At 37.1% G+C, this 26,779-nt stretch overlaps 1 long non-coding RNA gene across 1 annotated transcript; it reads left to right on the forward strand.

The window, feature by feature from the left end:
• Positions 1–2,138: 2,138 nt before the first annotated feature.
• On the forward strand, positions 2,139–5,168 carry LOC149799440 (uncharacterized). The gene is made up of 2 exons (XR_016420906.1): positions 2,139–3,150; positions 4,461–5,168. It is a non-coding gene; the product is annotated as an uncharacterized LOC149799440 (long non-coding RNA).
• The last annotated feature ends 21,611 nt before the right edge of the window (positions 5,169–26,779 follow it).

The following is a 26,779-nucleotide window of genomic DNA, read 5'->3' on the forward strand; positions in this document are numbered from 1 at the left end:
TGCACTCGGCGGGGATTTTACGCAAATTAATTTTCTTAGGAAGCTTTATTTTGGCTTTCTGAGGCTTCTACGGAGAAAGTTCTCGTAGGAAGGTTTATTTTGGCTGGAACGGCTGGTCTGTACAACTTCCCTGCTGCTCTGGTGTCAATAGCGAAGTAGCGCGGTTCTGTCGCTTGTGCGAAGTTTGTCAGAAAACTGTCTCTAAGGGCAGGTTAACTAGAGTACCGTTAAGTGAAATGCCATTGATAGATAAATGAGTGGCCGTTGACATTGTGGGACCTATATGTCCAAATACAAATCGGAAAAACCGACACATCTTGACGCTGGTAGATTGCGATACCAGATACCCCGAAGCCATAGTTTTGCCATCGATTGAAACCGAACGTGTATCCGAAGCGCTCCATGACATGTTCAGCAGGGTCGGAGTGCCTGAAGAGGTTCTTACCGATTGTGGAGCTCAATTCACCTCAGATCTTATGGCAGAAATTAGAAGGTTGTTGTCCCTTAAACAGTTGCGCACGACACCCTACCACCATATGTGCAATGGGTTGGTCGAGAAATTCAACTGGACGTTGAAGCAAATGTTGCGACGGAAAAAAACTTAAAGATCCAATAATGTTTCCTACCTTAAATAAACTCAGCATGTTTTTGTTTCTTCTATGTTTTTTAATTTCATGTTGTTTGTGTTCGTAATGTTATCATTATATATGGTTTTTTTATCTTGTAGGTATTGTCTAATGTTGTAAAGATTAGGCGCTATACAAAGTCCTTATTATTAGTAGTAGTAGTAGTATGTATGTGGAAAGACCTAAGGATTGGGATAGGTATCTGAACGCAATTCTGTTCGCGTATCGTGAGGTTCCTCATAAAAGCTTTGGCTTCTCCGCGTTTGAACTATTGTACGGTAGGACAGTTCGTGGTCCTATGCGCATTTTACGCGAACTGTGGTCAAACGAAGTCGCGGACGAAGAAGTCGAATGACGCAAGACAAACTCGCGAAATCTAGTCGTAGGTACGCGAAGTACTACAACCGAGGAACGCGGAGTAAAACGTTTGATGTAGGCAATCAAGTGTTCGTGCTTCTCCCAACAAACAAAAATAAGCTGCTATTCCAATGGAAGTCAAAGAGGTGAAAGGCGAAATGGACTAAATCATTGACGTGGAGGGTAAATCCAATATATTTCACGCCAATATGCTTAAACTCTACCTAGAAAGACCTAGACAAACAATAGATAAAGGGGTCTTGAATGTAGTATGCATAGCGGTGATACAGGATAAGTCGTGTGACGAATTGGAATCGTCTCCAGTACAGAAATGCCCCTTGAATACCCCACTGACGTAGGGAAAGAAGGTATTGACCAGATCAATGTATGCCCGAATTTATCAGTGGGTCAGCGTACACAGATCTTGGAGGTTTTGTCCCAATACCCTGACGTGTTTACGGACAAACCGGGCCGTACTGGATTGATTCAACACGAGATCAAGTTGAATACCTCTGAGCCGATCAGGATTAAAGAATATCCAATACCCTTTAATACGCGGAAGAACATCAACGAAGAAGTGGGGAAAATGTTAAACAAGGAAGTGATCGAACCTTCCAGTTCTCCGTACTCGTCCTTTGTTGTGTTAGTCAGAAAGAAAGACGGGAATAACCGTTTCTGCATTGATTTTCGGCAATAGAACAAAATCACCGTGTTCGACGCAGAACCAATGCCAGATATGGAAAGAATTTTTTCGAACTTGGCAGGTCATAAATACATTCCCAAATTAGACCATACCAAGGGATATTGGCAGATACCAATCGCTGTAATGCCCGCGAATTAACGGCATTCGCGAATCCGAAAGGTCTTTATCAATTTAAAGTTATGCCTTTCGGTTTAGTCAACGCCGGTGCGTCATGCGTTCGTCTCATGTGCAAACTGTTAAACGGTATGGAAAACGTCGACAGTTTTGTAGATGATATCTTTGTTTATACACATATATGAACATGTTAAGGTATTACGGGATCTGTTCGATAGACTTCACACTGCAAATCTTATAGCTGAGCCCACCAAATGTAGTATAGGGTATTTTAGCCTAGAGTGTTTGGAACATCTCGTGAGTGGATTCGGTCAGTTGAAACCTCACCCAGATAAAATAGGAGCAATCAAAGATACACCTAGACCAGAAACTAAAAAACAAGTACGATCTTTCCTAGGTTTGACTGGGTTTTACAGGAAATGTGTCCCCAATTTTGCGGCTATTGCTAGCCCATTAACAGACTTGACTAGGAATGGGCAACCGAATAAAGTTCCCTGGGGGGTGTGCCAGGAAAAAGCATTTAATGCTTTAAAACAGAAACTGGTAAGTGCACCAATCTTAAAGTTACCAGAATTAAACAAAACTTTTGTGCTGAGGACTAATGCGTCCGATACGGGTCTTGGGGCTGTTTTACTACAGGAGCAAGAGGGGATGAAATTGCCCATTGCTTATGCAAGCAGGCAATTGCTCCCTAGGGAGCAAAACTACTCCGTGATTGAGAAGGAGTGCCTAGCCTTAGTATAAGGGATAGGAAAATTCCATACGTACCTTTTCGGGAGAGAGTTTACCTTACAAACGGACCATCAGTCGCTCTTATACTTGAACAAAACAAAGGTCACCAACGCAAGATTGGTGCGTTGGGCGTTGTCTATGTAATCGTATAGTTTCCGGATCGAAGCGATTCGAGGATCGGAAAATGTGGGTGCTGATTTTTTAAGTAAGGTGTAATTAGCAGATCATTTTCGTTCAGTATTCAAATTGGAAGTTTTAACAATTGTTTATGTTCACATTCCGTGATTTTTCTAAAAGTGTTACCACTTTTTTTAGGTGAGAAGTATTGTCACGGAATTAAATTCTTTTATTTATTGAATACATGTATTCGGGTTTCGTTTTTTGTTACAACGATACCCGAGGATGATTCATGTATATTGTGTCGTATTTCGAAATAGTGAGTTCGGTTTGTCCCATGCCGCACGTGCGAAGTGCTCTCGATGGGACGAACCAATGCATATAATGCACAGACTATGTTTGTGTATAAATACTTCACCGTACGTAAGTTTCTTTACAATACGGAATAGCCTTGTCAGCCGGCAGTCTGCTCCAACAACTTGCACATCTTCAGCCGTCGAGGTATGTAAGTTTATTAATTTCTAGTTTATAACCTATAACTACTGTACTACCACCTTTATTTTTTAATCTTTGCTATGTAGATTTGGTTTACGCAGTATAATGCTCGGGTCTGGGAAATTACCCCCCGGTATATTACCCCCCTGCAACTACCCCCCTGCCATTACCCTCCTATCAATTACCCCCCCCCCCCGTATATTACCCTCCTGCCATTACCCCCCCCCCCCATATAATTGTTATATCCCAAGAGTAAATAATAAATTAAACTAAATTTCAAAAGAATTTATTTTAATTTTTTTTTTTTAGTAAATGAATCTCAGCCTTGAAAACATACTTGTCCTGGAATATTCAATAGTAAAATCATATCATAATGTTATATCACCATAAAATGTTATATTTATAAGATTACAGCTGAATGTTATGTGCAATCCCTCGTAAGTATTCTAAGTGCTCTCTATTAGCAAAGTCATTAATAATGTTCATAATCCGAGCATTGCAGTCACGATATTTCTTTCGAGTTGGTTCCGCTGGATGTTCTCCAAGTTGCTGAGAAATTATCACGTTCAGGAATGATTGCTCTCCACGTATACTCTGAACTTTATCCATGGTAAAAATATTTCTGGTGATATATATTTTAAAGAACGTATATATATATAGTTTTTCTGGAGCATGCACATAGAAATAAATTTTTGCTTGAAGTATAATCAATGAGGTGAAGCCAATACTCTAATCAGTTTGTGTTTCTGTACACTTAATTAGAAACCATTTCTGCTCGAATTTTATTCAGTGAGCTGAAGACAAAACAATAGTATAGATTGAGCACGGATTATCAGATTGTGTTTGTGTACACTTTAAATTCGTCGTATTTGCATTAGTTCGATTTTGTATCTGTATGTCTAAATGATGCTAATGGCAGGGGGTAATGGGGGGGGGGCACTTGATAGGGGGTAATGGCAGGGGGGTAATATACCGGGGGGGGGGGGGGTAATTGATTGGGGGGGGGTAATGGAAGGGAGAGGGGTAGTTGCAGCGGGAGTAATTAACAGAGGGGTAATGTCCTGCTCCCATAATGCACATATTTCTATTCTCGTTTTCTACTTAACAAGGGATTTATATTAGTAATGAAAAGCTACATTTTCTCAAAAAAAACTGTTTAATATAGTACGATTCTTATCGAGCAAGATTAGGTTTTTTAACCTGTCATTTTGTAATTATTGTGCTGATAATGTAATCTATATAATTTACCGTGTATAACGTCATTACGTTATTATGCCCGTGTCATGTATAGTATACGGTATTGGATATATTTTCAGCTGTCTGTGACTGGAACGTCTGTGACCGAAGTGTCTGTGTCTGTGCATGTGACCGGAGTGTCTGTCTGTGACCGGAGTGTCGGTGTCTGGAGTGACCGGAGTGTCTATAATGTCCGGGGTGACCGGAGTGTCTGATGTCCGGCATGTCCGGAATGTCTAATGTCCAGAGGGTCTAATGTTCGGAGTGTTCCGAGTGTTTCGGAGTGTTCCGAGTGTTTCGAAGTGTTCCGAGTGTCCAGAGTCTGTAGCAGCTGTGAAGCTGAACTGTAGCAGCCGTGGAGCTGAAACAAAGTGTACTGATGACGGAGTGTCTCCATACATGTAATTTGTTAGACGTTGGCTAATTTTGGGGTTCGTAAAACAAAGCGTATCTTTAGGGACTGTACAGATAAGTTGTATATCTGTCCCTCTTTTTTATCACCGTAATTTCGCTACCCGAATGAATACATTTTACTATTCGAGTAAAATTTTACATCGTTTACTACCTGAGTAAACTATATCCATCGTTTCATTGCCAAATCGTTGTGAACCATTCACCTCTTGTCTTTGTATTTGCTAAAAAAATTTATTTTTCATCAAGTCTGTGCGTTCTTATGTTAATTAAATCCAATATTCGGATTATATATACACGCACATATTCATAATTAATTATTATTAATTAATTGCTCATGCAAGTCATCCATTATTAAACCTAGTAGTTATATCATCGTCAAAAGTGTTGTTGTGAATCCGAAAATCCCACCCGGTTATCTTGTTACACCATGGTGCGCCCTTATTTCGCCGTTTTCTTTCGACGAAATGTCAGGACGTCCTTGGTTAGTGGACTTTATACCCTAGGATTAAAATATCAAAGAAGGGTCCATGTAAAAACCTAAAAGAGGGGACGTAATGGCTCAAATGGAAACGTAAGATATAATCTTACAGCATCTAAAGAGTTATGATTGCTTTATCTAGCTGCGATGTTCTAGAAAATAGGCTGGAAATTTTTTTTTTTCTTTCTAATTTTCATACTGTTAGGACGGATCACTACTTTCGTACTGTTCAACAGGCGTTGAGATCAAAATCCTCTAATCAGAAGTTCAGTTAGTACAAACTCTTTAATTCAGTCTATAAATCTGTGCCTGTTTTTCATACCTGGTACCCGTCGGACGCACCTTATATAGCGGTTTGCTATCGACGAAAATTCACCAGGACTTCGTTCGAGAGTTGACTCTATCCCCTAGATATAAAATATAAAAGAAGGTTCCATGTCAAAACGGTATAAAGATATGTTCTCACGGCATGTGTCTTACTCGACTTTCAGCAAGCAGTAGATTTCTCGTAGTCGTCTCGACGATTTTTTTTTATATAAACAAAAAGCTTTTAGAACGTGTACCTAGTTAGATGGAATCAAAATCCTCTTAGCAGGTGTTAAATTAGTACAAACTATCAATGCAGTATATTAATATCTGCGTGTTGTTGTTTTTGTTGGGTTTTTTCGGGGGTGGGGGTGGGGTAATACCAGATACCCATAGGGCGTCCCTTATTATGCTGTTTCCTCTCTACGAAATTCGTTAGGACATTTTTGTGGACGGATCTCTATCCCCTAGAGATAAAATGTCAAAGAAGGTTCTATGTTATAATCTTACTATGTGTCGTACGAGACCTCCGTCATCTAGCTGATTTCTCGAAATCGGCTCAACGAAGTTTCTCAGGACTTTCGTTACTACACTATCTTCTAGAGATAACATCTCATGAAGGGTCCTCGTCAACTCTCTTTAAAGATGATACATAACGACCAAACTGTATAAGTAAGATAGCATCTTCTTGCGTCATGTGCTTTACCTGCCCTCCATTCCCCTTTATAACCCCAATTTCTGGAAATCGGTTACAAGTATGCCAAGTTCCCCAGTTCCAAGGACTTCAAGACAATATTCAAGTCAACTGAAGGCTTCTTAAACTCGTAAATACTTCACACAATTCTCCTCTAAGGACATGACGACCACACACGAGAAATCTCCAAGTTCACACTTGTATGGTTTTTTTGTGGTTTCCCTTTTACTTGAGTCATTAGTAAGCTTTTCGAACCCAAATACTAATACTTAACGCTATGCAACACAAGACACGACCCAAATGCCTAACACAACTAATTAATCCTATATCAAATTACAAAACACGTATTCCTATCAATATCCTAAACGATTCCTACATATAGTCCGTGATCTGTCTATATTTAGCTTCATATAGCACTCTCCGATCAGGTTAGAATTACACCACTGCATGCCCTAAAAAGCCATCATCTGCATTAACTACGTGGTAACCAATTACACACTGAATTGGGAATAATGAATAAAAAAATATAAAAAAAAACCGTGTGAATAAGGAATAAGTATTAAAATGTATGTGAAAATATTTGAATCGGGAATAAGTAACTGGTTACTTATTCCTTATTGAATCGGTAACTGGTTACTTATTCCTTATTGAATCGGGAATAAGGAATAAGTAACCAACTTGATTTCGCTCAGTATAAATGGTGGTGGAATAACCCTATAACAAAACCCGACGAGAACTATCGACCCAAAGGAAGCTACTGGCAAACTTTCTCACGTACACACTGGCTGAACCCACACAGACAGAAGTGAGATGGCAGTGATTGATAAAGGTGAACACTTTAGACTGCTTGGCCATTTGGTGCCCGAGTCATCGTGTCGTGTAACGATAACTGCCAAGTACTAGGTAAATTAGTACTAATATTAATACCCTTACTGCTTCCTCGTGGACAGGGTACTAACATGAGCATATACTTGTCAATGGAACAAGCCGGGTGTGATTCACACCCAGCGCTCTTTTAGCCTAATATCAACAATTTGAACATATTCCTTGCATATAAACCAGTAAATTGAGTAGTCCTCTTATTTAATACCGAAAATATCGAAAATCATTGTAGAAATAGTTGTAAAATCTCATTTACCTTTTTAATCCGATATTTTCGTTTAGATTGTCTGCCATATTAGTTCAAATAATGATTGCTTTCGTTTTCATCCTCGATTTTTCTGTGCCATATAAGAACATTGAGGCCTACTTTGAAACGTAAACAAATCGTTTTAAACATTTGGCGCGGTTTGAGTCAGAAATTCTGCGCATTACAAGTAAATACGGTTTATCGGCAACGTTGAAATTCCACCAAGAAGCGATTATTCGCCACTTGATTGATAATAACATAGAGCATAATATCCAAATATGGTCTAGAAAAGGGGTCACGGCGAGAGTCTCGCGTTATCTGTCATGGCGGACACAGTGAGGCTAGTGCAACCATGCTAATTTATTTTATCTTGTAAGCCTGTAAGGGCTTAATAAATTCAAAATAAGCCAAACTTCTTTCACAACATGATTATACTTATGTAGTAGATTTCTACACTGATTGTTTATATGACTTTAGTGATGATTTTATTTTGCTCCTTTACATGATATTGGATCAGTTCATTCCATCAGCCACAACAAATCAAGTTGTGGCTACGACATCGTAGCTATAGGTAAATAAGAAAACAGTAGCAAAATAATTTACGGACATTCCGGTGACAAATTATTTGTGTGCAAAATATGCCAAGGTGGGGCCAAGAAAATATATGATGGTATTGATAGTTTTAGTGTTAAAAAGAGGACATGTAGAGCATTAACGAATACGATTAAAAAACTACGATCCATTATTATTTAAATATGACAGCATCAATCCAAAGAGCTTATTCCAGAACGTTCTCAGAACATTTGAGCTCATTGCAAAACTAAATTTCTGAAACATTTTTAATTTTGAATGAGAATGCTCTCTATTTTCACTGACCGTATTTATTGGGAAGTAAATAAATCTGTGCATGAGACTGCAACCTTGATAACAAGAAAAATGCTTATTTCTTGAACTTGTATATTCCACTGATAACCTCTGACCAATCAAATATGTCTACGGATGTTTCTGCTAGAGCTATAGGGAGGGCAATAGCCAAATAAAAACTTAGCAAGGATACGCTCTTTTGGCAAAATAAGTATTATGTGGACGCATGGTCCAAACGTAAATATGTATGATATATTTTGGCTGGTTGAAACAAGGGTGTGCATGGTATATAGATTGTCTGATCCAAAGACAACTATGTATTATATAGACTACCTGGTCCGAACATAAATATGCATTATACAGGCTGCTGGTTTGAGACGTAGTTATACATTTTGGACCCAATGACCTGGTCCAAAACTAAATAAGCAGCGTGTACACTATCCGGTCCAAACACACATAATTATTATGTACACTGTCTGGCCCTAACATACATAAATATTTTATACATTTCCTGGTCCAAACATATATAACTATTATCTACATGTCCTGGCCCAAACATAAAATATGAATTACATACTCTGCTTCGTCCAAATATAAATGTACATTATATAGAATGCTTGTCCAAGCATAAATATGTATTATATGGACACCTGGTCCAAGCATACTTATGTATTATATGGACTCTTGATCCAAAACGATATACATGATACTGACTGCCTGGTCCAAACATAAAACATTCTGACATCAGTGAACTAAATGAAATTCAGACTCGATCGTAGCGCGGTTCCAGAAGGTAAGGAGTTAAAACTTGCAATAATAAAATTCAGCAACCTAACGAAAAAAACAAAAGACCGAAGCAATACCAGTGAAGCTGAAGATAATAAAATAAACATATAGAGGGCTCATTCTTTTATACTTTAATTTTACGATAAAGAGGGGGGAGATGGAGAGAGAATAATTGAGAAGTTCTGACCTTTGCTGTATGCCCCATTTAATCTAAAATTATTTGCAAAATTTGTTTCCTCATTACTTTGAATTAAAGGTCTAGGAAAAATAAAATTAATTAATACAAACATTACATATATCTAGTATACTGTATTCCAAAATATTCTTTTCTATATTTAAATAATCTAATTTGTTATAACAAATAATTAAGAATTGTCAATGTAATTAAAATTTAAGATATCGTTGGAATTTTCGTCATATTAGATAGAAGATTTCACAAATAGTTTACATTACACAGAAAGCAGTAAAACTTGAAGACTGAATATGTATCGCTTTGAACAGTTGTAAGGATTAACATTTCATTCCATAAATAGCAGGCAGACAAAACAAGAGACCAGGCATACAATAAGCGTTAAATTAAATCTACATCCAGCCCTTTTCTATAAGTATGATTCAAAATAACTCTTAAAGATTTTAGAATTCATTTTTTTTTGCAACACGGCGCTTGAGGTAGTATGTGCTTTTAATTTTCCAAAACGTTTCCATCTGCCAGATTTACCGATTTACGAATGTAATGAACTTTTTATAACGTCTCATATTGGTTGGTTATTGTAGCTTTGCTCTTGCGTTAAATGATTCGTTTCCCTTTTCATGTTCTGCGGTCCAATGAATTGATATGTTATCTGCTAAACTGTAACCTGAATTCGACATTTTGATCTTCATTCATTGAATTTCATAAAGATTCGCCTAGAACCGTACATCCAGAGAAATATGAGGTAACTTATTTCCTGAAACACGCAAATCAACGAGTTCTGTAAGGTCGGACTAAACGTAAATATTTTAAAAACTGGTTATCACCATACCGCTGTTCACAGTCATCAATTAGTCAAAGATGATGAAAATACAAATTTCTGTATCTCCTTAGGAAAGACTTTATATATTCATACATACGTTTAACATTTTTAAATAGGTGATAATAACGTTTACTATTACAAGCTGTAAAGCTTTTGTTTTACATGAAATATGTTCCGGTATACCAATAACTATGATCAAATAAGTTCTAGTTATAATATTAAACACGCATCCCATATTTATTCGACACTAATCAACACTGAATATAGCTTTTATTTCATTTTGTATTTAGATATATAGTTAACGAAATAGATGGAAAGATAGATATATTAATAGAAATATGTTTTGATCTTGATTGCAAACGACGTTTGATTTAAGATTCGCTGCAATGTTTGATAGGAAGTTTATACATTATTTTTTATTTGATTCTTTCATAAATAATCCTGGAAGAAATACGTTGAAATATTGCCATACCTGCATATATCTGATATATTATGTTTAGATCATAAAGCATTTCAACAAACATGTGTTGTCATTAATAAAAAGGAACCGTCTCTGGGTAGAAATAAAGAAGCTGTTGAAGTTTCTGATATAACAGATCAAAGAATTAACGAATAGCTTACGACGGGTGTTCGAAAAGTATTTTGTTATTGCACTTGTTTCCTTCTTGAACCTGTCGATAACTTTACTGATCGATAGATAAAAAAGTTTTTCCTTTTTCTTTAAACATCATATGTACATTTACGTGCAACACGCGGGATGCCTTCAGATATATGCGTGTGGCATAACATAGGTAGATGACAGTGACCTAAAAATGTCAGAAAAGGAGAATAATTCAGCTACTGAGCAAAGAGGATACTGCAAAACTCTTACGCTATTTTCCTAATGATATCAAGGCAGACTTGAATAAAATGTACAAACGAATGTCTTTGTTATGTCTTACAATTTAAATGCTTTCATCCTTTAAAAAATTGTCGCGAATTCATATCAGAAGACCCACGTTCTTTAAGGCCGTTGTCGGCGATTGGTGATCTGGAAGTCGGTGTTATGTAGAGGGCATGCTGTAAAGATGTTAGAAGTCGGTGTTATGAAGAGGTCATGCTGTAAAGATGCTGGAAGTCGGTGTTATGAAGAGGTCATGCTGTAAAGATGCTGGAAGTCGGTGTTATGAAGAGGGCATGCAGTAAGATGCTGGATATAATGTGGAGCATTTTTCTGATATCACGGACATTAATTCATCAGAAAGGCTTGTGTAGGGTGTGACCCACATTTAAAGACTGCTGATGCAAAATAGACTCGGGTTGAAATACACAAAACGGTTACTCTTCAAACGTAAAAAGAATGATCAGAGACGTGTGAACTCCATTTTCTCAGGTGATGAAACATGAATTTAATTGTTGATCCCGTCTAAAGGTTAATTTAGAAATGACTGGATGTAAGAAAACGAGCAGAGGTCTAAATCGCTCGACGTAGTGATGATATCAAGCGAGTTTAATTCGCATTTTTTTTTCGATGCAAAAGGCCTGTCCGTTCAGGTACTTGTGCCGGACTCGGTTAGTGTCAAGGGAACGGTTTATCCATCAAGAGTGTTGCTAAAAGTTGGGTAACACTACCAAACTATCTGTCTGTGTAATGGTAACCGATGTATCCATCTGTTTCATGACAAAGCACAGACGGTAAAGTCTGCCGTCTTGACAGACTTGCTTAAAAGTGCACAGAATCCAAACTTTGCCGATTCCTCGATGCCCTCGCGTAGCTGCAAGAGTTTTTTGGATGAACTCTGTTATCGAACATTATTGAAATGCAGAAGCTTTCAAAAGGGTAAGGGGCCAGTTTTTAAGCACAAATTTTATGCCGCAATCAGCGACCTAGTATAAAAAATTATAAAAATTCAAATACACAAATTAGGTCAAAAAGGTCCATATTTATAGACACCTATATTAAAACAAAGCATAAAAATAGTGTTCACTTGACCAGAGAAGTCAATGACAGTTCATAGCAGAAGAAGTGTATGCACCCCAGACCATATTTTCTAGATGCATTTTTCACATCCAAAGGCCATTTTGGACGGCATGTTTTGCTCGCAATGCAAACGCAAGCTCTTTACCTGGACGAAAATTTTTGAAAAACATTGTCTAATAAATAGTTTGATGCAATTCAAAATAGTTGTCATCCAAGTCGTTTTTTTTAGATACTCTACTTGCCTTGAACCCACGTGTCTACTGCTATGGGAGGCTAGCTCTTTTTCCTAGCCGACTATTGGTATTTCACTATCAACATACTGCAGAGCAACTATTGAAGGTGTACATGCCTGACATCAATTTCAAGAACAACACAAGCCCGAAACACCTAGTTCACAAATATATCCATATCTAAAAATAGAAAACAATAGTAGCTGAAACAGTCACACCATAGCCTTAAGTTAAGAAATTTGCCAGGGGCCAACTTACGAAACTGGACCCTGCCACCTTAAGAATTTGGCTGAAAATGGTTTATGTCAAAAGTTATGTACATATCACATATTTAGATATTATCTAGTACAATGGTATAAAGGAAAACTTTATGTGCGCAAAAATTAAAATGTCATTATGCTTTTAAAAAAGTTACCTCTTTGCGGCAAAAAGCACTGCATAATTTACATTGTCAATTATGACTGACTGCATTTCTTGAACGATTTTAAATTGATTGCAACCTACGTTGCTTTTGGTGTTTGTTTACCACCATAGCATCAGTACAAAATCAAAATTCCTTTACAATGTTTCATGAATGTCAAGAAGAGATCTGGAAGTTATAAATTTTAGGAGGGAATGACAGAAATGCTATATTAGTTGCCAGTGACAAAAGTGAAAAGTTTCTATAAACTCTTCTAGCAAACTTAAAGCAATCACACATTTAAGTGAATCATCTGCTTTAGAAGTACTTTTAGACTGATATAAAAGAAGCAGTTCCTAACTTTACATTATCATTCTGGAGATGCTAATAGCGTAATACAAACCATTATTACTGCAATGAATGATGAAAGAGCCAGTATAGAAAATACGTTGTCTGCACCTAAACGTTTCTAGCGTGCATTTTTCATAAACAAACTAATCAGCTGCTATTAGTTTGCTTTCAACCCATGCCAAAATATCTTTTTCAGTTACAGCCGTGTTTTCTGTGCTAAGTGAATATTAATCTATCTTTTAAAGCTTTGAATGAAAGAGCGTGATAGTTGCAGACATCTTTGTATATGTGCTAGCTCTCTCAATGTTTGATTGGATAAACTAGCCCTTTTCTTCTTCTTCTTCTTCTTCTTCTTCTCTCTCTCTCTCTCTCTCTCTCTCTCTCTCTCTCTCTTTGTCTACCAATGTCATTTTTGGTGTTAAATTTATACTTCGACAAACAAACGTAAAAAAGAAAATGAGTAATTTTTCAGACGTTTTAACTTTAAAGGAAAATGTATTTAAAAGCCCTAATGCCTTCTCACTTTTTTTCTCCTTTCCCTATACAGTTGTTTTTATTTTGGTGTTGTGCACTCGAAGCAATTTCAAAATGCGCTATGCGATTTGGGAACCGCTCGTATCCTCGTCAGAAACACTGAAGAGTTTAAAATGTTGCTACTAAAATTTTCTTCATATGACGACTGAAATAAGGTTGACCGAAATTTGTGAGCACGATGTGAGGCTAACTTGTTTTTTTAAAATATATTTTTCAATTGTATTACCAACTCCATTTTACAATAATGATCTTAATGTCTTAATTAGTTGTTATTGTTGTTTTTGTTGTTGTTGTTGCTATAGGGTTTAGCGCCATTTTTCAGCACAAGATAAGCTATACGTGGCGGCTAGTATAAATTATAGGAGGAAGAACCCAGGATAACTTTGAAAAGAACCACTGACTCACGAGAAGCAATCGGCTTCCTTTCTCACATACCCACATTGGCTAATTAATATATATATATATATATATATATATATATATATATATATATATATATATATATATATATATATATATATATATACTTAATATTTTCCGTTGGGGAAAACATAATATAGTATATGCATGACTGCAGTTACAGCCATTGTGCTATGTTTGAACCAGATCTCAGCTTGTAATTAAAACTAGCTACCATTTACCTGACGTTTGCTCTAGACAGAACCTATACAGAGGTTTATCCTCCAGGTCAATGGAAATACCGACTGCTGTTTTCGGTTTTACGTCGAGGAGGATGCACCACCTAAAACAAAACTCGCTCTGTGTAAGAGTTGGGTGTGCCGATAAATGAATGGATTGCAGTAGCATAGCTAGAAAACAAACAGACATTGCTCGACACAACTATCAGAGTATCTTGTTATTGTTTTCATCACATCGTGTTATCTTTAAAGCTGGCCATATGTACAGGCATTCCTTTCTTATTATTTACTAATTGAACTACCAGTGTTCTGAAATGTGGCTTCTTTCAGTTGCCATAACAACAGTTTGTAAGATAGGCATGTCGTATTTGTTGATTAATGAAGGAGCGCATGCATCAGCTAACAACGCATAATGCAAAGCACGCATTTAACTTGTATCAGATAATTTGAATTCTGTTTTCCCTACACCCATTGTTCTTCTACAAATGCATGGCTAGCATGTGTGCATGCATATTGGGGGTTAAGCTTAAATGTTTTGGAACATGAGGCTGTTCCTAAGCATTATGTAAGAGATGAACTATGCCTGCCATTTATTTGACGAAGGCTTGATTTATTGGTGGCAGATCTTCATTTCTTTCTAATTGTTAGTAACACTCAAAGAGCACAGCGATATGACCCAATACATTAGCATGCCAGTGCGGGGCCCCGAGTGGCCGAGTGGTCTAAAGCGCTCACCGTTACGGATCACTGCCATCTCACCTCTGTCTGCGTGAGTTTGAGTCTCAGGCTCGGCTAACGTGGGTACGTGAGAAAGCCTGCCAGTAGCTTCTCGTGGGTCGGTGGTTCTTCCCGGGGTTTTCCAGGGTTCTTCCTCCACCAATTATACTGGCCGCCATGTATAACCTATCTTGTGCTGAAAAATGGCGTTAAACCCTACAACTACAACAACAACAAAGCATGCCAGTGGTCAACGGGAGAGAAGACATAAATGCCTAGTGTAAACAATGTAATTTTATGCGAGATACTATGCACTACACCTCATCATAAGTTTGTTTTCAATGCAGTCTTTCTCATCAAAGGTAAATAACACTGGTCAACAGTGAAATCATTACTGACTTGAAAAGGCCCTAATCTGTAGTATTTTGGTGTGCCGAACACGAATATAACCGTGAAAAATTTGTATTGGCTCTCGTTTTGAAGATATTCATATACCTCATTTTCTATGTTTCACTGTGTAAATTTCTCCAGTAGGACTGCAGCAACATCCGGAATAATGATGTAACATTGCATAATACCATCATGCTCACATCATCCACAGTTGATTGCATCATTTTCTGATGCAATGCAATACTAATGCCATGCGGCTGCTGAAGTAAGTTGACGTCAGCAGTGTACTATACATGTGTAGGCCTATTATACTAATGCCAGGCGGCTGCTGAAGCTGATGTAAGCAGTGTACTATATAAAGCCCAATCAGATAGGTTCAGCATTTAAAATATTTTAGACGTTGTGCGAGACAGTTCAAGCTACTGTTACATAAAACTTATTATTTTATCCATTTACGTACAATAAAGAACAGTAATGCCTCGGAAGTGTGTTAATACCGCGGACAATTTTTGCTATATTTGTGGGGAAGTGACATTTGCCAACCAGAAGAAAAGTATCAATTCTCAAGTGAAGAAGGCATATCATCTTTACTTCGGATGCAAGGTTGGTGACCAAGACAAGCCTTGGGCTCCGCATATATGCTGTGCTACATGTACAACACAGCTTTCACAGTGGTTGAATTGCAAAAGGTCATCAATGCCGTTTGCAGTCCCAATGGTGTGGAGAGAGCCAAGCAACCACCTAAATGACTGTTACTTCTGCTTGGTTCCTCCTCTTTCCGGCGGAATAACGAAGCGAAAGAAGTCGAGAATAGTCTACCCAAACATTCCGTCTGCATTGAGACCAGTTCCACATGGTGAGGGACTTCCTATTCCAGAACCTCCAGCAGAATATTCTCTTGATTCATCTGACGAAGACAAAGGTGAGTCGACCTGTTCTTCTCCTGGTCCATCAGCATGCAGTGATCCAGATTTTCACTGTGGTGCATCATCAACCCCACACAGAATAACACAGGAAGAACTAAATGACCTGATTCGTGATTTGGACTTATCAGAGAACAAGGCAGAATTGCTAGGATCAAGACTCCAACAATGGAATCTTCTAGAAGAAGATGTCACAATTACTGCATATCGAAAGCGCCACCAGCAATTGGAGCCTTTCTTCAGAAAGGAAAGTAATCTGATATTCTGTTCCGATATTGAGGGCCTCATGAATGCTTTAAAAATCACTCATGACCCACAAGAATGGAGACTATTTGTGGACTCTTCGAAACTGAGTCTCAAGGCTGTGCTTTTGCACAATGGAAACATTCTTCCATCTATTCCAGTAGCGTATGCTGTCCACATGAAAGAGACATACGATAACTTAAGGCAGCTACTGAATTCCATTGAGTATAACAAGTACAGCTGGCACCTCTGTGGTTATTTGAAGGTAGTTGCCCTTTTAATGGGACTGCAGCAAGGATATACAAAATACATGTGTTTCTTATGCGAGTGGGATAGCCGAGCAAGGGAAATGCACTACATGAGGAAGGAATGGACTCACAGACAGAATGTAGCCATTGGAGAGAAGAATATCCAACACCCAGCTCTGGTTGAGGCTCAGAAAATCTTGCTACCACCCCTTCACATCAAACTAGGTTTGATGAAGAACTTCGTGAAAGCCATTGACCGGACTTTGCCAGCATTCCGATACCTGCATGAAAAATTCCCTCGACTCAGCGAAGCAAAGATTAAAGAGGGAGTTTTTGTGGGTCCTCAGATTCGAGAGCTTTTCAAAGATGACCGGTTCAACAACTTGCTGGAAGGTGACGCGAAACAAGCATGGAATGCTTTTCGCCTAGTTTCTACAAACTTCCTCGGAAATGTTAGGGCAGAAAACTATAAGGAACTAGTAGAAGACATGTTGATGAAGTATAAGAAACTTGGCTGCAATATGTCTCTAAAGATTCACTTCCTTCATTCCCATTTGGATTTCTTTCCTAGCAACTGTGGTATTGTTAGTGATGAACACGGCGAACGTTTTCATCAAGATATCGCAACAATGGAACAAAGATACCAGAGAAAATGGTCCACTACAATGCTGGCTGACTACTGCTGGACACTCCTCAGAGATGCTCCCGAACAGCTGTACAAGAGACAGGCGAAGAAATCTAAGATGTAGTCAATGACTTGATTTTTTATAGGTAGGCTATTACAGTTGACCTTTTACTATTGGAATGCATTTCGTTATGCAAACATTAATTTCTTGCAGATTACAAAAAAACTAGAGCCAATTTTGCAATTTGACTGTCATATTCGTGTTCTGCACATACAAATTGATAAGAATTGACAAATTTTATTTCAGTAACATGACTTTTGTAAAAATTTGTTGTCCAGTGTAATATACATACATTTATGATATACATGGTTTGATTGATAGAAGCATTTTTTTAATACATCAGAGATACACGAACGACTATGGAACTAAATAAATATAATTAGAAATTTACTTTACACCTGGATATTTTAGTCTGGTACTATGACATATGGTGATAAAACGACTATGGTAATAATAATAATAATAATAGTACCTCTACTACTACTACTACTACTACTAATAATAATAATAACGATGATGGGATAAATAAATTATCTCTAATCACAAATGTATGTTTCCAGTTTGGCCCATATCAGCGTAATTCATGTATGCACGGAGCTGATTACATGCATTGCTTTTACTTAGTCTCTGATTAAGTGGGGTCGGGGTGGGGGTAGTAGGGAGATAGCACAAAGAAACACCTTACACCATTATTAGTTGTTCATTAGAAATGTTAGCTATTTTTATTAATTTTCGTTGTAATTATCATCTTGTAATTAAATATGCATTCAATCTTACTATCATTTACATATATACAGACCACAAATATACCAAACCAGGACAGCTGGACAATAATATGTGTTATTTAATGAATAAATGAAAATAAGCCTCACAAAATTCATTATTTTCCTTGACATAAAACGAGATTAAAATGTTTCACTAATTTAAAAATTAAATGTTAGTTGAGAAAAGTCAGAAGGCAGACTAGGCCGACATTTGCAAGTCAACATAGAATAAAAGCGATGATCATTAGGGGTTTACAATTAGATATTGTAATAACATTTTTACCCAAGAGAGATATGCTGTTTGCTTTTTCTTATTAAGAAATTTAATGTGACAGCTTGAACATGACAACCAGCATTAACGAGCTAAAATGTGCGCGATTGTAATTACATAACAAATTTGTGTAATAAAATTTCAGAAGAGAATATATGTGTGTGGAAGAAAATCACATAAATTCTCTCTCTCTCACACACACACACGCACATACACACGCCGTATTGCGAAATTGTGTTGCTTGAATGTATCATGCATGTATCTCAAACAGAAATGTTTATTAGAAACATATCTTAAACGAAACATTGGTGGTGAACATATGATTACGTCCACATTTAATATTATATTTCTACTGAAGCTAAAAACATTTTATATAAATATTTCAACTTACATTTAAAGTGTTATTTAATGAAAATATGAATGTCTACATTCGTATATGATACGATCCTATACATGACTGGTTTGCCATTTGAATTGTTGACGCGACAGTTTAATGCAGTACATGTTAAAGTCATTATGACATTTATTTAGTATCAACCATTATTCAATGACGGTTTTTCACTGCTAATCATTTTTATAAGACAGAATTTAGTATCTATCTGTAAAGGTCTAGTAGACTACCTTAGGTTGGGGTGGGGTGTCCCCAGTATTATTACAGAAGACCCACCCTCGCTCGGTTTTGTTAGAAATTGAAGTAGTGATAGAGATGCAAAGCTCCTTGCCCCCAGTAAGCGATGCCGACAGTTAAATTACTAAATACACAAAAGCTGAATTCAGATAAACAACAAATTTAATGCCATTCAATTACAGATAGTCCTTCCTCAAGTGAAATTCTGTATTGAAAACCCTATCACTCGTCTTTCACTCGACCAAGTGATGGGCTATTTCATCATCTGACAGTGTGATAGATTTTCCACTTTTCCTGTGTTTCTGCTCATATGTAGTATTTCTTGGCTGGTACTCATTACCCCTTCAGTCCAACAACCACGATATTCACCCTTCCATTTCCTCTACTTCCGTTCTCTCCTTTTCTTGTCTCCCAGAGACTCGGAACCAACTGTACCAGCGTATTTCCCTTATTTGTTTCCTACAGCTCTTCCGGTCCCTAAAAGCGTTTTTTCCGAAGCTCCTTTGTAATTCCAGGAATAACAATGTTTCCCGCCAATTTCGAATGAAGTCGGAGTAGCTTATAACTTCCTTATGTAATTCCCTCAAGATGGTTTAGCGACTACTGACGTTTAGTTTCAAGACACTAGATTTAAACTTGCGATTCCAATGGTGGACACGCCTTGCTCAATTCCGAGTGGATGTCGATTCACCCTGGGTCCACATAATTAGCAGACATTGCCCCCTCCCCGGCAGCCTGTCAAGGGTGGATTTACGACCCCCACTTGATGTTCCTTTGAGCCGAACACTGGAAGATCATGGCACTTACCTGCGATTCACACGGCAGCCAAATAAGGCGCCAGTAACAAGTTCCTATGGCCATGTTATATACAACTGGCTTCACACCCGTCCTTTTGATGTCGGCTTACACTATCGTAACATAAGCCGGCCGGCCAGCTGTGTACACATCGCTTTGTCAATCATTGTTCGCAAGGCTGACACTCGCAACATTTATGAAACGAATAATTAACCTCAAGGTCTAGCACAGACATGTTGCAATCTGGTTATTGTTCCTTAATTATAACGTGACACTATCATTGCATTTAAGTACATATTTATTAGAACCTTTGACACTTTGAAATGACTAAAACTATTCTTATATATACATATTAGCTTTTTGCCTTTTATTTCATAACATATTTTTGTTCTTTTATAAAGTGTTACATAAACAGGACAGGTGACTAATCTACATACAGTAAATGTTTACGCAATTATTTGACACCTTAATTTCTTTTTTATCCTCTTCTGTCACTTTAAATGTAAGTTGAAATGCGATTGATCTCAGAAAGAGTTGTCTATAATTGTAATGTCTATATGTTTATTTTCCTTGTGTATTTTTGCAGAAATGAGAAAGACATGTCATTCGTTAGTCTTGAACATTCTTTCTGGCCTTGTTTTTTTCCCCCTTATTTTTGTTTATCTTTTATGTGCATATAAATATTAGGGCTTCAAACGATCATTTCAAAATTGCCCTTGAAATGTCTCAAATTTGGAACCGAATAGTGCAGGTGCACCCCTGGGGAGATCCCAAGCGAACACCTTGACCTACATGAGTCTGATTGTTTCCTTTCTTCTATTTAAACAATACCACTTAAGCATGTTTACACTCTCTGTATTTTTTCAGACATAAACCAATAGCTCTAAAGGGCTTTATTTCTCAGTGAAGATTCCCTGTTTTGACTTTATAATTAGAGGCCATTTGATTAAAGCAACTCTCACATTACTGGCATGATTTTCAAAGCGAATCTATTTCTGGGATCAGCCAGTTGATTACGAGGTTTAAACATTAGATTTACATGCTCGAGTTTTACAGCAGAAATTTGAGCCTTGCTCAAATCTTTGAACAACATTGAACATTGTCAACAAACAAATTTCATCATTTTTTCTGGCTGAAACCTTGCAAAACTGAAAGCTTTTCAAAGCCTTAGGTTTGATATCTTATTAATATCCCAAATCTTACTAAAACATGATTATCTCGTGCAGTCTGAATTAGGTTTTCTCTGTTTTTGACGAGCTAGTGACACTTAAGGGTAAAGAAAGGAAAGATAAGGCAGCCAAAGCTGCCCAGTAGTCACCGTAGTCTGAAGGGTTGATCCCATCTACTGACTTCACCTATTATATATATATATATATATATATATATATATATATATATATATATATATATATATATATATATATATATATATATATATATATATATCGGCATGTTCTTTATAAATGGCGATGTGCGTGGACAGAAAACTCAATAAAAGAAAGCTCGATTTCTGTAGCAGGAATTTCAGCCTTGCCCAAATCTATGAACTACATCGAAAAGTGTCAGCAAACCAATTACATCATCTTTTCTGACTGAAACCTTGCAAAACCAAAAGCTTTGCCAATCCTTAGGTTATATATATATATATATATATATATATATATATATATATATATATATATATATATATATATATATATCCTATTCTGACCTCACCTATTATATATCTCGGCATGTTCTGTATACATGGCATAGTGCGTGTACAGAAAACTCGACAAACAAACGAACGAACATAACACCCATCGCTGGAGAGTGACGTACTTCATATTGATTATTTTTTTTACTGATGCATGGTATTTTGTCGATCACGTAAATTACGGACCTACACAACTAGTGCACACCTCTTGGTGGATGAATTGTGACCAGAATGCATACCGTGCCATTCACTGGTACTCGGATCAAGTGAGTTTCAAAGGCCGGTAACATGTCAATATGTGTCTCCAGGTACATGCACAACATGTTAGAAAGTTTGAAAGAGAGACAACTCGTAAAATAATATCCAGTACCTAGAGATAACTCGCAAAATAATACACGTGAAACAGTGCTGCATTCTTTTATGGTAGACAGGCCTATTTGCAATGAAAAACGCACACTTCCAACTAAACAAATTCGACCTAGGGCACAACTATAATAATGTTCTTTTTGTTCGACATATGGTACAGTAATGCGATTTTAACCCGATTAAGTAATAAAAACCATACAATAACTCAGATCCAAAAATACAATAAAATACGTCGATTCATATGATGACTTGGTGCTGATATAACTTGTGATTGCAAGTATTTGACACCGTTTTTAGCATATGATATGCCATAACATACCACAAGATGGAATATTCAGCATGACTATGATCACGTTATTACTCGTCAGTATCTAAAATACCGATATTTGCGTAAAATATACCCGTCAAGTTTGTAAGTAATATACATATAATAGTGCTTTATGGTGTTTTGTTTAAAAAAAACACAATTAAATTGACTTATAATTTACTTCAGTGTATGGTAATGGTAATGAAACTTAAAATAAAAAGAAGTCTCCTAAAAATTAAGTAAAATCACCGGTGAAACAGTTTTGTGAGATATTTACTTTAATGCAGAGCTACATAAAACGTCACCCCATACGTTGTGATTCATGATCTAGTAGTGTTAGGCATACGATGCATATAAAAATCACTGGACATGCTATATTATGGGGATTTTAGATTTAATTACAGATTCAGTCTTGAACCTTCTACAACATGCCTTTGACCTCGCAGTAAACATGCGCACAAACGGTTTTCTGGAACAATTATATTTAAACAGCTTTGGACGTTATTGAGAATTTCCGAATATACGTGTACTCGTTGATACAATGGTAATTAAATTGTTTTGCCAACGCCACATGAAAACACCGGTTACCAATATAAAATCTCACTGTTTGGCATTTGACAGTCGCCGTTGTCTCGATTCCTGCCACGCCCAGACCAACTGTGGTTGTACAAATTACATCTACAACTATACACACTTTTTTATTATGCTGTTAAAATAATTTTCGTAGTAATTTAATCTAACATCTGATGTTCTCTTCGACTGGTTTTTCACATCGATTGCTCTAAGTGTCCATCACAGTTCTTCGGTTAATAACATCACCGAGAAGTGTAATTGCTTGTCATGCAGACTTTATCCAGAAGCATCACATCCGGATACAACACACACACACATGCACTTCCAACAAATTTGTGTGTCCTTTACTGGCTCAACTGCCGTGCAATCATTGAAAATATTCTCCTTGGTAACACGTATGTCTCTGAGAATTAGCTGCATACTTCCAGTTTTATCTGTAAATGCACGGATTATACATTTGCCTTATACATTAAACGATTTTCTCTGTCCAACAACTACTATACGGACATGTGCGTCTTTGGCCAATATCATTGTTGGTCTTTATTTGACTGGTCGAGTTAACGATGTCAATAAGTGTATCTTCTACGTCTACGCTTGCATTCTCTGCATATTGTGAGATATCCTACATACATAATGGGTAATGGACAGGCCAGGAGACCTCACGTAATCGTCACTGTAACGGGCGAGTCCTAACGTTGTTATTGTAACGCTTATGTTATCCTAACAAGCATCGATTTCCTATTCATTCATAAGTTGAAAAACAACATAGACAGGATCGTGATCATCGAGGTTCCTATCGGGGTTGCATTTGCATTGACGTTCTGCGTGTTTTCACGAAAGACAGCGTTTCGATGAGAATTACTTCTCAGAACTGATCGTCGATGTGGCATACAACACCGATGTTTTCCAAGAGGGACCATTTTATCCTGCAGAAATAGCAGCGGTGGTTCCGAATGTGTAACAAATTAGAGCTACAAGTATAAATTAGGGTTTTGATAGAGTTAGTTAAGTATGAAAAGTTTCATATCTACAAATAATTCATGGTAGGTATGTGTAGCTATAAGACTGGCGTGATATACCACTAAGACCCCAGTAGTTGTAGAGAGATGAAACGTTAAGCATGGATAAATGGACGGATCTATCAGCAAGCTCCCCACACGATACTGGTGGGACTGCGATACCGTATTGTAGGATGGATCCAGAGGATTCATAAAAAAACAAAAATCTAGCGACCAGACGTACATGCCAGAAGACCTAGCTCGGACATGCGGGGGACTTTTACCCCCTGGGCTTACCAAAAGTATGGGAAAACCAGTCATTGTGTCAGAATAATCTGTAGACTTACGAAACGGATAAGGGACATATTTTCCGAGAATTTGCTACTTGCCTCTTCATTTCCATTAACAGCTGATGAGTAAATAATTCAACGAACGGCCTAGATAATTGTAATGGCAAAACCTAAACTGTTTGCTCCCAAGTTTTCACGGATGCAGTTGTAGCTGACGGTAGTGTTCGTCGCAGTTTGCGTGTGTGTGTGTATATCTGGGGGCAACAATATCCCACACAAAAGTAGCAATAAATTCTCTCTTCGGATGAGTACTTAATATGTATGTGTTGTCCTCGCAAATTTTCCTTTGTTTTCTTTGGCATTTGCCGATTTATACAAACTAAGACCCATACATCCTCGGACAATATGGCACTGACACTGCATCGATAGGACGAAATACATTTAGCACACTCCAGGCCTAACTCTTGATTTCCTTGACCTTGAACGTCTGACACATTTTGCACATCGTTGACCTGTTTCACTCAAATGACAAAACAATATAAGCAAATTGACAAATTATCAACTCAGCATGCTACTAAGTTACTAAAACATCACCCATTTCTAAATGAGTGAGAGCACTATAAAGAGTGCTCGATAAAACGTGGATCAGGGCATGCATCGATTATAGTGTTTGGTACCATGTGGCCTAATTCGACAAAGTCTGCGAATGTGACAAATTCATGAAAATATTGGAAACATTAAAGAAAACAATGTGTAAGTGCTGTGGGGGTATAAGACACATTATAAGTCCAAAATTACTGTACCAAAGCTATCATTCACATCCACAGTGACAAGGATATTAGAGAGATGTCTTATCCGATGTTGTATGTACAAGATCAAAGATGAAACACAAGCAGCAGCATGCGATGTACTGGATAAGAGTTATTGCCCGTTGTATATGCTGCTGGTCGAAATCACGAATTTTCATCATTTTGGTAAGAACTGATTCGGGATATAGCAGGCTTATATCCGTAACGCTAATATATTATTATAAACGGAACAACATCTAATGTGGCTAATCAGTGTTGCACATGGGATCATCAAGGCAGGGGACAGAGTGTCACTCATCCTCAAACGATAATTTTTTAAATAGACGGCATCCTACCATGTACACTGATTTTATAATAATGCACACAATCAAATGCCTTTGCATATCAGACATAGAAGCAGTATAATCGCCCTCTTGGTTCGAAATCTTTTTTTTTGTATTTCAGAGAGAAATTTGAAAATACTAACCATTGTCATATAGCTAGCCCGAAATCCCGAATATGCGTCAAGTATCTTATCATAGTTGGTATCAACTCATTCAATTAAAATTGTACTTTAAAATGAACTAAAGTTATTCCCCTATAACTATTTACGTCATAGGGATTTACGTTTCATAAACGATTGTATATTTAAACCATTTCTCAATTTATCAGAGCAAGTTCGTTTGTAGAATTTAGCGCTAATGTGAGGTAATACACAATAGAATGTGACATCCTTTTCACACTTGACAATATCTTCAGCAAGCACGTATTTTAAGGAAATTTAACGCCTTTAATACTTCTTTCTAAGATATGTCCGAGTTGAGAATACGAGTTATTACTATTGCAATGTATCACATATATTATTCTCAGGATTTTCCGTTACAGTTCTAATAAATACTAAATACTTCAAAATGTGGGTCTCATTCGCCTTTGCGTGAATTCAATACGCCTTCAAAATACTTGAACCATTCCAGATCTCATAAGGTTTTGGTATTCAGGTGAGGTGCTCTTAGATATCGAATTTACAAGATGCTAAACATATTTTGCCTCACATCTCAAAGTTGTTGCACAGAGCTTTAATCCAGCATGTCTATTAATTTATTAGACGTTCGTATTTCTTTCACAGTTCCAGAAACGTTTAGTAAAACTCCCATATACCTGTTTTCCTAAACTGAAAGTTCATTTCCACTTTTTCAAATGAATGCATTCCAAATAGTACCAGAACGACTTAGGAATATTTACGATTTTGAACCACTCTACTTTAAAATGTTTTAGGAGCATGTCAAGATCCTGTTCTATATACGTTGTGACAGTGTTTACATAAACGTTAAAGAATGACTCCGTGAGTGGAAGTTCCAACTGTGCCTCAGTTAATTCCATGCCCGGTAAGACGAAACTGACGTTATATGCTCAGTGAGAGCATGCAGTTTAAAAGCAATTCTTTGGTTAGCTACCAACGTATAGTTAGGAAAGTAAGCACAGAAAAATCACATTTCTTCTATACGTCATCAAACATATTTGATATTATTTTACAAATTAAATTAATTGAAGATTATACAACTTTCCTTTGCAAGCACTACATTTTACAACATAGAAGGTTTGTGCAGCAATTATATATTTTGAGGAAAGGATGACATATAGCACTGCCTGAGTATGACTGATTAAATTGTTATTTATATTTATGACATTACACTAATTCCTATAATTTAAAATATTCGAGTGAATTTTTTTGTAATGCTTATTTACGGATTTGTGATGACCACCGTCAGTATTGGACCGGTCATGCCCCTGATCTTTGGTGCATTCCAAAACACGCTGCTGGGAAATTTGGTCTACACTTTGTCCTTAGCATACACTTTGCTTAATATCAACTTTTCTATGACACCATTTAAGAATTCTCTCACTTCTTTACACTTGTC

The sequence above is a fragment of the Sinohyriopsis cumingii genome, chromosome 5 (genome assembly GCF_028554795.1).
Source record: "Sinohyriopsis cumingii isolate HCF-2022 chromosome 5, ASM2855479v2, whole genome shotgun sequence".
Taxonomy (NCBI): domain Eukaryota; kingdom Metazoa; phylum Mollusca; class Bivalvia; order Unionida; family Unionidae; genus Sinohyriopsis; species Sinohyriopsis cumingii.